The sequence below is a fragment of the Daphnia magna genome, linkage group LG6 (assembly GCF_020631705.1).
Source record: "Daphnia magna isolate NIES linkage group LG6, ASM2063170v1.1, whole genome shotgun sequence".
Lineage (NCBI taxonomy): Eukaryota > Metazoa > Arthropoda > Branchiopoda > Diplostraca > Daphniidae > Daphnia > Daphnia magna.
The window spans coordinates 7,255,012-7,268,326 of record NC_059187.1 but is presented as its reverse complement, the minus strand read 5'-3'; the positions used below and the strand labels follow the sequence as shown (position 1 = coordinate 7,268,326).

The window sequence follows — 13,315 nt, the reverse complement described above, 5'->3', positions numbered from 1 at the left end:
GTCGTCGAGTTTGTTGAGTAAGCCTAGACAGGCTCTTCTTGATCCTCTTTCCTTGATGAGCTTGCTGATACAGCTACAGGTCATTTGGATCTGCTTACGTGTGGAATCACGTTCTATCGCCTCAAGTTGAGGATCTCGCGAAACGTTCTTGTCTTGTTGAGTGGTATCAGCTGGGGATGTCGATTCATCTTCACCTTCCGTTGGTACCGGTTGAGAGCGAAGTCTGGACGCAACCGTGTTGTCATTTTGAGAAGCCGTGGCTGCCTTTGTCCTTTTGCCTCTTACCATTTCAATTCTCCAAACCCGCAGGCCAAGGGTGTCCTGCTACGATCACCAATGTTTCAGCGAGAGAATGAAATAGTGGAGGGTGGGAGTAGGCCGAACGATTGCTTCTCAAAAGCTCAAAATTTATTTATCAGTTTGCAAGCACGTGCAAGCAATGGAACTTAATACAGCCAAAGCACAAATTGCCTAAGTTAAGACAGAATTAATATACGGACTTCAATTGAAATAAGAACTAGCTCTCACCTAGCATCCACAATTTGGAGCCGGTCAATAAGGCAATCATAGACGTAAAAAATCAATTCTAGGGCCTAATCTATATACACGAGAATAATGTTAGCCCATCATTCACATAAATATCTATATAAAATAGGGGGGGTATATATAAAATTACCTCAAAGGCTAAAATGAAGAACAGGAAATCACAAGGTGAGAATTCGCACCAATACAGAATAAAAACGAGTCGTCGATAGCTATAAGAATCCTAAAAATGACTAATGGCTGCTTTCTGTCTGACCAAATACTTAAATTGTGACATCAGCTGTTCTCTACTACTTATGACGAGTGGCCCACCTGGCGGCCTACGAAATTAATCGATACTTACATGGGGACATATAATACAACTAACATGGGGAAACATAAATCAAATATACATTTAAAATTAAACATTCCTTTTCTCTGGAACACGAACTAGTAACAGTTCTTGCATGGCGGCTTACGGAGTTTCGTCCGTTGTAGTTTTAGTTTTAATTTTTTCCATTGAAATTATCTTCCGTTCCATTCATAATTGGATTACGAAATTCCTTCGTTATCAGGTAATCTTGTAATTTTTATTAATTTTAATTATAAAAAATTAAAACTAAAACTACAACGGGCGAAACTCCGTAAGCCGCCATGCAAGAACTGTTACTAGTTCGTGTCCAATTTTTTTTTTCACAATTTCATCGAACTGGCAACTTCGGACGTTAGCCAACTCTATAGAGAATCTAGGGTTCTGAAGTTCAAGTACCGGCACTTATTTGCTTTTATTTTACAGTGAAAAGTACCGGCACTTATTTGCTTTTATTTTACAGTGAATTAAATTTTTGGCTTCATTTGCTGAAGAAAATGTACATTTTTAATTATTTAGGGTTAATAGAATTTTTTTTGTAAGAAAGCATGAAATCCATGTAAAAAAAAAGATCTAAAAAAGTTTCACAAAATTTAGCAAATCTGGAAAATATGAAAAAATGTAAAAAAATATGAAAAAATACAAAAAATATGAAAAAATATATTTTTATTTTTAAATTCGTTATTGTGTGAAATATAAATTAAATTTAAAAGTTTCGCTGAAATAGTTAGTGTTCCGTTTCACGTTATTCGTCGTTTTGTTTTTTGTGTTATTATAAAACTATGTCGTGTTCCGACTATGCAAAGGGACTTGTAAGTGATGCCAAAACTCGTTACTTAGATAAGTTAAAATTGTTAAATAGTGAGTGTCCCTATTCAATTCCCAATTCTATGTGGAAACACAAATTAGATTGTTGCTCAATTGTTCCCAAAATTCCCCTCTCCCCCCAGATATATTCATCTATTTGGTTGAAACCAAAAGTTATCAAAACCACTTGGAGGCCCTTCAGCAAGGGCCCTTGGTGAAGTATTAAAACCTCTTTTCCTCCTATAGGCATGAGAGGAGAGAGGACCGATATCACCGAGCCATTTTGAGACTTGGCAACTCAGCATGCGACACAGGGTTATAGTACTAAGGCAATTAGGACTTGGGGTAGAGAATCTAGGGTTCTGAAGTTCAAGTCCCGGCGCTGATTTGCTTTTATTTTACAGTGAAATTTATTTTGGACTTCATTTGCTGAACAAAATGTACATTTTCAATTATTTAAGGGTGAATAGAGTTTTTTGTTAAGAAAGCAGGAAAAACATGTAAAAAAAGATTTTAAAAAGTTTCACAGAAATTAACAAATATGAAAAAATACCAAATATATTTTAAAATATATTTTTATTTTAAATTCGTATGATCGAATTTCATTTACTCATTTGTACGACTCGATTTTTTTCTCGATTATTTGTACGACTCGTCATTTGGGTGTACACCCAAATGACGAGACGACAACCCCCCTTCAGAGTCATAGAACCCTGGTTCGTCCACTCATATAGGAGGGACTCCCATTGCCTTTTTGTACATAAAAGTGATTTCTTACTTTCGTTCCTCCCAGCGCCAATGCTAGCAAGTGGGTGTGTTGGGAAATGCTAGTCGATCATCGTCCCTGCTCCAGACTCATACGTTGACAACACAACAAAGCAGACAAAACAAAATACGAAACAAAGCAAAAATTTCGTCAGACCCAAAATTTATTTCGGCATATAACACTTCACGTAAGCAAACATAAATTTATCACAACCGACATGACTTAGTTAAGAAATTTTTGCAATTTTGAAATTTAGTTGTACTTTAGCCTTATCTTGAGCAACTACCGACTTCTTTAGCCGCTTTGTCTCCAAATGGTATCGCACTTTTACATTTTCCATTACTAAATATTTGGTTTTGTAGGCACGGTGTGTTTCACAGAATAGAGGAACTGTGTGTAATTGGGAAATTTTTTCAATGCACTTTTCAAAAGAATTGTTAATATTGTAATTTATTAATATTTTAACTTACTTTTCATTGTCGTTTCTTGGAAAGTATATTTCAGTAGCACAAAAAAATTGGGGAACAACTCTTTAGGAACTGAATTGTGAAAAGTGTCTCTCTCTATTTTCTATATATAGTTTTTATACGGGGTTCGTGAAGGTCGAACTACAAGAAAATTAAGTTGAAACGTTTGAAGGGTTAAACAGTCTGTAAGACGTCTAAGAAAGAAATTACATAGAAAAGAGGGGCGTATAGAAAATAATGTTACGTAAGAATAAAGGGTAGGGAAAAATAAGGAAAATAATAAAGAATAAATAGTTTTGGTTCTTTACATAGCTATCCGGTTCCAAAAGATTGCGTCTCGCAATTAATCAAGGTCAAATTTGGAACGGAATAGAAAGTGAGTCAAAACAAAACCAAGAAAACAACATTAATTAATTCAAAAGAACAGCTGCTTCTCGATGCGCTTGTCTTAGTGCGTCCCGGTGGAGTTTGTTCCGGGGAGGCTCTCCTTGTAGAAAAGGGACTGATGGGGCAAAAAATTCCGGGGCGGGTTGTTGATTAGAGGCGGGTAAGTTTACAATAGTAATGGGCGGGGATTGATTTGAAGGGTTTAATAACGCGGGTTGGCCTACTTCTATATCATTACCAGATGTTTTGGTGAAGCAAGTGAAAGGGTTACAAGTACTTAGAAAAGAATAACAAGGTATGTATCTTGCAATAAGGGAACCTACTCCACAAAAATGAAAGAAAACGAATCCGATAAATCCCATCCCTAGAAGACGACAAATGCTACTTGACCAACTAAGAATCTTAAACGACAGGGAAACGTTCTTTTCTTTTTGGAGTGAGGAAAGAAGAGTGCTCATGGAAAAAAGATTTCCAAGGTCGATGCTATGTTCTTCTTTAGCAGCAGCAATTATCTTGGCGATTGCAGCTGCGGTGCTCATCGGGTGGGGGTTAGCGCGGGGTGTAAACTTAGTGCGAGTAGCTTTTCAATTTCATACGGCAAAGTGTTGATCAAACTATGTCCTTGGATTATTACACCGGGGACGATTGGATGCCAAGAACTGTTTTTGTAGAAATGTACTCGGCCGTTAATATTGACGAAATTTTTATGCCAGTAACAGGGGTTGTAAGGCGTCAGTTGCCATCCTTCAGTGTCTAAAGTGTAGTCGCCGATTTTGGCTTGAGGACCACAGCTTGTGATTTCAGTGCCCAGATAGGAATTGTTGTCCCATAGTGGCTCCAAAGCCGTACTAATGGCACCGCTGCGACGAATTCATCCAGTAGATGTTCCAATCCAATCCCTTGGAAAAGAAGTACTTCCTTTTTTTCTGCTATGTTTCGTTTGTCCCCCGTCGATGTCCCTAGCCCGTCCCATTTCTTTTCTTTTGGCTCTCTATCAACACTTAGAAAATTTCGTTATTATCATGTCTTTGTTCAGTGTGGGGAAATTTGCTCACTCCCTTTTACGACAGAGTTAACGTTTCGCTCACTAGATGGCTAGTTCAATACATTTTGTAAGCAGTTTGTATTATTTTTTTGAATAATTTTTTATTTGATATTTGTATTATCCATCTTGCTGTAGATTTCTTATTGTTTATTGGTAATTTATAGAAATTTTTTTTTTACTTGACTGTTCATCAAACAATGCTTGGCAACGTTTACGCTCGTTCTGGACTTGGATTGTAGCGTCTGTGTTCGGCCTCGTGTGAGAAAGCTGGAAAAGAGTATCTCTGTTTCTTGCTTCAGTTAATGGATATTTTTACTCAACAAGGTATTATTTTTAAGTTTTAAAAGCTAATCAGCGGGAGATGCTAGGCATGCTAACTTTGCTGTTGAAAGACAGTGCTCCATCCCATTCGGACTTATCTTGCATTACGGAATTGTTTCAGTTGCCAATGAAGGATTTGGATGATGCGAAGAACTTTGAAAAGTTACTCCGAGTTCAAAACAACAAATTAACAAACAAAAATGGTGAATTAGAAAAGTTCCTTTAATTAGTAATGTAACTCATTATCTTTTTTACTGTAGAGGGCATTCGTCATTGGAATAGGGGGAACTACGAATACCATCGTTGGAAGGGTCATGAAATCAATCATGACCTACGAGTGTGGGAGTTGTTTCTGCTATGTAGGCCTCAGTGAGGATAAAGTTGCTTTTAAAACTTTTACTATTTGTGATATTGTAATTGGTGAGTAAATTGCACGCTTCAAATGCATTTTTCTTTTAGCTTTCATTGGGCCAAATTTAAACAGTTTTTTATATTTTTTACAATTTCAGACGGAGTTTGTGAAATGCACAAATCCATGACAAGAGATGCAGTGGAGTCAAAGATAAAGAATTGGTTACGTCACTACCCAAGGTATGCCTTCAAGAACAATGAAGATGGAAAAATTAATGGGGAAGACGAGCTCCAACAAGATGATAGCGATTACAATTGCTGACTAATTTATCATTTTCTACGTAAAGTGCGATTGTTAATGCACTGATTAAATTTCCAATTTTGAGTTTCATATTGTTCCTGATCAGTTAAACTATTTTGAGTTTCATATTGTAATTGAATAATTTGACTTTTTTGAGTTTCATATTGGACCTGAAGTAATAAAATAAATTTGAGTTTTTTTTATAAATTACATAGTCTTTTTATTTTATGGAAAATAGCGGGATTGCCGCAAATTCATCAATATATGCAGCGGAAAAATTGAGAACGAATGAGTATACTATTCGTATACAAGACGTTTATTACGCATCTCACTTGTTCCATTGACATCCCAATTCCGTCCGAATGACGTCCAAGGTCTATCCAATGGGACGAGATAGGTACGAGTATGGGATCTCGGCGAAGCGGACATTACCCATACGTAAAAGACCTCCAAGGAATGTAAACTTGGAAATATGGTATGTTCCAAGTACATCTCAGACGTCTCAAAATGACGTGTTTTGGATGTCTCTGGGACGGCACTGTGTTATCTGGGTGGTGATCGTTTAATTTTTTGGGGAGCATTGATAGACGCTGATCGATTCACCAGTGGCTATCAATTTGCTACATGTGGGTAAATTAAGGTAACTGGCAGCAAGCCACCCACTGTGTTGTGCGGTGGCGATAGCAGTTTTGTGTGCCAGCACTCGATTTTCACATTGTAGAGCTCGAATTTCTCGAGCCACTCCATTTATTTCATCGGTAGTTCGGTCTCGTGCGTATTGAGAATGTGCCGCTCCACTAATTTCAGCCCGGATAATGCCAGCAATATTTTCGATGTCTTCTTCCAGTGGTTTACTCGGATGAGCATTGGTGTCAGTTAAAGAATGTAAACGTAAAATAACTTTTTCCGTTCCGAATACTTGTTTGTAACTTTTTTCGGATGAATTACAATATTCCTTGTTAGTTGTATTGTAAACAAAGTCAAGTTGTTGTTCGACGTCACGAATTCTTTCTATTTCACTGTTGTTAGTCAGGTAACGTTGAGCGATACCTGTTTCCACAAGCCTTAGCTTGCACTGTTGAACTTCTCTTAACGATTCTTTCCAGACAATGGTCACTAGGTTGTGAGAAACGGATCCGTTGATCCCTCCCGGTATATCGCCAATGGGTGAGCTTATCGTACAGTTAGCGCACTCAGTTTCTAAAGTAACTTCTTCTAATCGACAGTTGATCAGCTGATCAGCTGTGACTTGAAGCCAGCTACCCTGCACATTTGGAATACGTTCGAACGACCACTTATTGTTTTCTAAGTAGTCCGTGCTTTTGCCATGGCACAATCAGGAATCACGCATTTTTTCACATTCATGTGCATTGACTTCTATTGGCACTCTTGATTGACTTGGGGTTTGCCAACCCCAGAAGTCAGTATAGATGTGTTTCTTTTCCAGCCATATGGTACACGAATGGCCAACAAATGGGTAATTTGGGGAAGAGTAGAATAGACATCATAATATACTGGAATAGCGGGAAGGGGGCTTATTTGATAATCACAGTCATCGCTAGTGAATTTTAGGAACCCTTTTGGCTGAGAAGCCGTACAATTACAAATAGTGATGTTAAGAGCATGGAGGCGACAGAAAAACGGTATGATGAGGAGGGGTAGAAGACATAATCTATCAGAAAAGTAATTTAAAAATCAATTTAAGGGATCCATTCTATGAATTATTAAGATTACTAATACAAAGTTTTTAGAATTTAAACACGGTTTAAAGCTAGTTAAAGTGATTCGAACGTAATAAACAAACAAAAAAAAATTACATCAATACAATTTCATAATTTGACAACTGGTTTTAAAAGATTTTGAGGACGTAACCCGAGGCGACGCTCTGGTTGTATGGGTAAGGTTGACGTCTCTGGAATCGGTTTGGAAGGTAAGGAAATTGTTGGTGAACTTATCATTACATTTGGAGTAGGAGGAATTGTGGGTGGGGGTCTTATCAAATTTTGAGTAGGAGTTTCTTTTTCACAAGGAATTTGTTCTAACTTAGATGGAAGGTTTGTTTCTAGGGGTAGAGGAAAAGTTTCGAGTTCATCTACGGTTTCTTGTACGAATTTTTCGGCTTGTTTCTCAATTCTTACATAAAAAAAGTCGACACCTGGTTCGTCTTTCCAGATCATTGACTCAAATAGGGGTTTTATTCGATTCACATGTACAAGCTGAGTTGGTTTTCCTACGTCTTGTTGTATTTCCACAGTACTATTGTTGCTTACTTTCAAAATTCTAAAAGGGCCTATAAAACGTGGAATGAGTTTTTTACTAATTCCCGCCAAGGGCGTTCGCATATCTAGTAAAACTTTATCTCCTACGTTAAATTTTTGCTCTTTTACGCGTTTATCGTACTGGGCTTTTTGTTGTTCACGAGCTTGGGAAAGATTGATTTTTACAAGCTGAAAGGCTTCGTGTAAGCGTTTCATAATTTGACTTTTATAGTCTGAGGGAGTAACTATTACTGGGGGAAGAGGACGGAGGAATTGATCAATCGGCATGACTGGATCACGACCGTGATTTAGAAAATATGGAGTCTCAAGTGTTGACGAGTGGACAGAATTATTATAAGCGAAAACAACGGGGCCTAAAATATCCTCCCACCGCTCGAATCCATTCTCCAAATATTTCCTTATCATTTCAACAACAGTTTTGTTGAATCGCTCTGTTTGCCCATTAGTCTGAGGGTGATACGCAGTTGTTTTCATGCGTTTAATGTTTAAAGCTCTACAAAGCGCAGAAAATACTTCAGAAGTAAAATTACTGCCTCGATCTGTAATTATTGCTTTCGGGGGACCATGATGTAAAATAATTCGTTCTACTAAGGCTTTACTAGTACTGAGGGCGGTACAGTTGGTAAGAGGAATGACTTCTATCCATTTAGAAAAGTAATCCGTGATTACTAATATATAATTGTTTCCTTGAAGTGAATGCGGTTTGATTGGACCTAGGAAATCTAAGCCCAATACTTCAAAAGGTCTTGTAGCGAGGTCTAACGGGTTGAGATAGGCTTTCGTACTGTGCACTCGACGTCCCAGCGCACAAGGTTCACAAGAAGTGCAATATTCCTTAACATCCCGTAACATGGTAGGCCAATAGTATTTGTCCCTTAGACGAAAGAATGTTCGCCTAGTTGCCATATGTCCTGACAATGGGGAATCATGATATTCTTGTAAAAGTTGCTTTCTCAGAGAAAGTGGAACAACCACTTGACACTGTTCAAAGTTTCTTCTTTTCACTGACGTAGGTTCGTAGTGTTTACAGAAAAGACCATTTTCTACAAAGAAATAATCTATTTCACCGACCCAAGAAGGCTTAGGGCCATCTTCTTTTTTCCAAGGTTCATTTTGTTCCAAAAACGTAACGATTGCTTTGCACAGAGAATCTTTCTGTTGTTCTTGACACATTACGTTGTTGTCTGCAGGAATGGCAGATATTAGATTCATCGGTATTCTAGAAAGAAAATCAGCATTTTCGTGTACTCGACCTGGTCGGTACTTAACACTGAACTTCATATTAGATAACAAGATCACCCATCTACCTAGTCGCCCTGTTTCGTCTTTAAAAGTCTGCAACCACTGAAGAGGCCTGTGATCACTTACAATAACAAAAGGTTGATCTTGTAAGTAATGTCGGAAACGTTTTATCCCAAACACTACTGCTGCAGCCTCTTTTTCTATTGTCGAATACTTGATTTCCCCTTTATTAAGATGTTTGCTTGCATAGGCTATAGGTTGGTCCTTTCCGTCTTTCATCTGAGAAAGGACGGCTCCTAAGCCATAGTTACTTGCGTCCCCTGTGATTACAAGGGGTGGGCGACGGTAGAGAAATTTTTTACAAATCGTCTGTATTAACTGGCTAGTCCCAAAAAAGATTTTAATTCTTTTACTGTACCAGGTCTTTTGTAATTAACAAGAATTACAATTTTAGCAGGGTCTGGTTTTATTCCTTCAGCCAAGATTACGTGTCCAAGATAGGAAACGGATTGCGCTAAAAATTCACATTTTGACAATTTCATTTTTAGGTGCGCGTTTTCTAAGAGGGAAAAAACAGTCTTCAAATTGCTAAAATGCTCTTCAATTGTTCTTGAAAAAATTATTATGTCGTCAAGATAAACGAGACAAATTTTTCCAATAACTCTTCGTAAAACTGAATTCATCAGTCTTTGAAACGTTCCCTGGGCGTTGGTTAAACCAAACGCCAAACGATTCCATTCGTACAAATTGTCATCGACTATGAAAGCTGTTTTTTCTTTGGATTCCTCCTCCAGCTCAATTTGCCAATATTCGGAGGCAAGATCTAATGTGGAAAAATACCTCTGTCCCACAAGTAAATCTAAAACGTCGTCAATACGAGGTAAAGGGAAAGAATCTTTTTTTGTAATTGCATTTAATTTTCTAAAATCTACACACAAACGGACATCCCCTGTTTTCTTTCTTACTAATACTATCGGGGCTGCCCACGGGGACATCGAATAACGAATTATTTTATTTTGCATCAGTTCCTCAATGATATTTTTAGCTATCTCTTTTGGTTTTGGAGACGTGCGATATGCCCTTTGACGAATAGGACCTTGTCCTTGTGTGTCAATGACATGTTTTACTAAAGTAGTATGGCCTAACTCACTTGTTTTAAAAGCAAAACTGTTATAATTATTTATTATTAATCTACGCAAATTCTCTTTGTTTTCCTCATCTATGTCTGGAAGAGCCGACTCAACGGCTGCTGTGTTGATTGGACCTGAAGCTACGCTAATTGAAGCCATTGTTTCAACAGGCTTTCTTGAAGGTCTGGAAATATGAAGGGTTCCTAACACTGTAAGGCGAGGTAGAAATATGGTTTTATCTGTTCCATTAACAGCCACCACACGGAGCGAACGATTTGGTGTCGTAGAGATGTAGGGTTCCAAGCCTAAGCCCGGAGGGAATATTACAGCATCTAACAAAATGACAAGTATTGAGAGGGTTGAAAGGGTGAGTTTCCTCTTCTCTAGTCTCTAGGAGACTAGTGGAATTTGGAGGAATTCTCAAAGATTTGCTAATCACAAAGGGAGTTTCTGTTTCCTGGAAGTGATCAATTTCCGGGACTCGGTAGATGGACTGTTGTTTTCCGTTATAGATAAACTGATGTTTCCAAAGTGCATCGCGCCCTAGAACGCAATCTTCAACAATTCCATTTACGACTATGAATTTCTGCCTAAGTGCTTGGCGTGACGTTTCTTCTGCCACAAAAAAGTTAACGGTAATTGTGCCTTCCGTGACGAGGCGCCTGTCATTTATGCTGAAAAGATCCACATCTACCTCTTTAGTGAAATTAATTAATTCCTTTCCTTCTTTAAGCTTATGAAAAAATGTGCTGCTAATAACGCTTCTCTCGGCTCCAGTGTCAAACAGCGCTTTTACAACAGAATTTCATATTTTTATTCTTATCCTAGGAACTGTAGATTTTACTGCTAATTTATTTATATGATGTCGGGGCTTTTTCTTAGTTCCACCGAGGGGCCCAACGCTTACATCGGTAGTTTTTAGTTTCCCCTTTCTTCAAACAAAGGTTTTTCCCCTTTCTTCAAACAAAGTTTTTTCCCATTTCCGTCATAACCCTCTGGAGGAGTGGGTTTCAAATTTTTTATCTGGGGACAAAAGTTTGCTCGGTGTCCATTCTTTACAACGAAAACATTTATCATTAGCTTGACTCTCCCTTGCTTTACAATTGTTTATTGAGTGATAGCCCCAATCGTTGTGAAAATCACAAAAATATAAATCCCCTGTTTTATTGATTGGAGGGTTTAACTGTGGTGAGTGCTGTGAAAAACTCTCCTGGTTGGATAATTGTCTTTGCATTTTCTCCATGTTTTCTTCTAAATGTTTTTGGTGAGTGTTTGATTCAGCCTGGGAACTAAGGCTATCTAAAGCTTCCTTTACTTTAGTAAATTCTCTATTAGGTTCGACGTATTTGGCCTGAAAAGCATTTAGTCTGGATCTAACTTGGGCTTCTTCTACTGCCATGGCCGTCATTTCAGCTTTTTCTATGAGTTTTTCAAAAGTTGCGAATTCTTTCTACTTAAGTCTGGTCTGGACGTCGAAAGACAGTCCTTCCAGAAATCTGTCCATCATAATTTGTTCTCTGGAAAAAGCTGTTGCTTTATCTATCGTGGATTTTATAGGATACGCTAAGTGGAAGGCCTTGCGTATACGATTCGCATAACGTCTCATATTCTCTTCGGGTTCCCGTTGCATATTATGAAATTCAACGCTTTGTTTAGATCTGGTCTCTGTAGAGTGGAAAAGTTTAATTAAACGCTCCTTTACTCTGTCGTAAATTTGCGCGCTAATTGGGTTTTCAAGTTTAAAGTTATCAAACTCATCAGCCGCTTCACCATACAATTTGGAGCGTAGTAAGATAATTTTTCTTGACTCCTCAAAATCGCCTAAAACCAGTACTGATTCTAGATGTGCAAGCCAGTCATCAAAGCGACCGGAGCGTTCACGGTCTACGTAGATTCCGACGTTACTAAATAACGTCATTGCTTGGCTTTGTTGTAACTTTTTATTTTTATCGATGGCGTTAGAAATAAAATTGTTTGTGTTTCCTATACTGTTTACTTTTGACGGACACATTACTAAGGGATTCATTTTAGGAATGGAGCTGATAACTGAGTACTTTGGAGTTGCTCCGTTATTACTTTGCTTATTGTACATGCTTGGGATTTTTACACTTTGCCCACTTAACGCAAGTGGTTGTGTATGTAAAGGGGTTGAGGTAAGATATGAAGGCTGAGAGCTAGTTCTAAAAACAGGCTGTCCATTAGGCTTCGTTTTCTGAGAGGAATTAATGCAGCGTTTAGTATTCGTTAGAACGTGTTGCACAATACAATCAGCTGCTTTAGAAGCATCCTCATAATCCATTCCGGATTCCATCAAACGGCTCAATTCTTTTACGTATATTTTAATGGGCATGTCTTGGTTTTTTTCTTTTGAAGGTTTGTTTTGCATGATTTTGTTTGACTGCTCAACGATCGACGCTGGAGTAAAGGAGACTTTCCGACTTTGTAGTCCTTGATACGGTAAATAGTTACACGGAGTGGACGCTAACTGTGATTGAGGAATTTGAGTATTCATACTTGACTGTGAATGAGTAACCGCCGGACAAGTGATTGTTGTGGTACTAGGGGTCGATTTAGAACAATCTAAAGGAATCTGATCACCTTGCGTGTGGATTTCCGCTCTTACAATTTTGATGGGTACGCTGTTTTTAGAACTTTCTTCCTCAGTTTCGAGTGTTACTAAAGATTAGGGCACTAAGTCTGATTCTGACCTATTTTGTTGTTCTCCCGAATGCACTGATTCATACTCTGAACCAGTACTTTCGTAGTATGTTTTTAGACCACAGTGCTTAAAGAGTTCTATTGGTGTCAAAATTGTGGGTTCGGTTAAGAGTAATGCTGTTAAGGCTGTTCCTACTTCTTTGTTTGTTAACTCTATTTTTTTTTCACTTCGAAGTAAATACTGCAATTCAAAAATAAGATCGTCAACAGGAATTTCCGTTATTCTCGTATTTCCGTATTGCTGATAAAACCATGCCCGATCTTGGTTCTCTTCATTTACTAGTTCTAGGTTTTGGAAATCTATAGAGATATCTTCTGTGTTTTCTACCCTATCTGTTGTTTTTTCAAGGTCCGTAATTGCCCGAGCCTGTTTTAGAAGTTGATTATATGATAGCAATTCTCTTGTCTCCTCGCCTATCAGGAGTTCGACTACGGTTTCGTCTTGTGACGATACTTGCATATTAAGTACTTCGTTCCACTGGTCATCATTTCTCAATTCTTTAATTTCATTGGAATCAAGAAGTTCAATATCGGATTGATGTGGGCTATCACTATCTAGTTCGACACCTAGATTTTCGTTATTTCTCAAAATTGATGTCGATCCGCCTC

At 38.0% G+C, this 13,315-nt stretch overlaps 1 long non-coding RNA gene and 2 pseudogenes across 2 annotated transcripts; 1 reads left to right on the top strand and 2 right to left on the bottom strand.

Moving 5' to 3' along the window:
• The first annotated feature begins 4,457 nt into the window (after positions 1-4,457).
• On the top strand, positions 4,458-5,413 carry LOC116924389. 2 transcript variants are annotated; one of them, XR_004394964.2, is made up of 4 exons: positions 4,458-4,688; positions 4,761-4,888; positions 4,946-5,105; positions 5,195-5,413. It is a non-coding gene; the product is annotated as an uncharacterized LOC116924389 (long non-coding RNA). The 2 variants fall into 2 exon arrangements; XR_004394965.2 differs by having other exon boundaries at positions 4,757-4,888.
• An 83-nt stretch (positions 5,414-5,496) lies between these two features.
• Positions 5,497-6,969, bottom strand: LOC123473939 (annotated as a pseudogene).
• Positions 6,970-10,969: 4,000 nt separating this feature from the next.
• LOC123473838 lies at positions 10,970-12,085 on the bottom strand (annotated as a pseudogene).
• Positions 12,086-13,315: the final 1,230 nt, after the last annotated feature.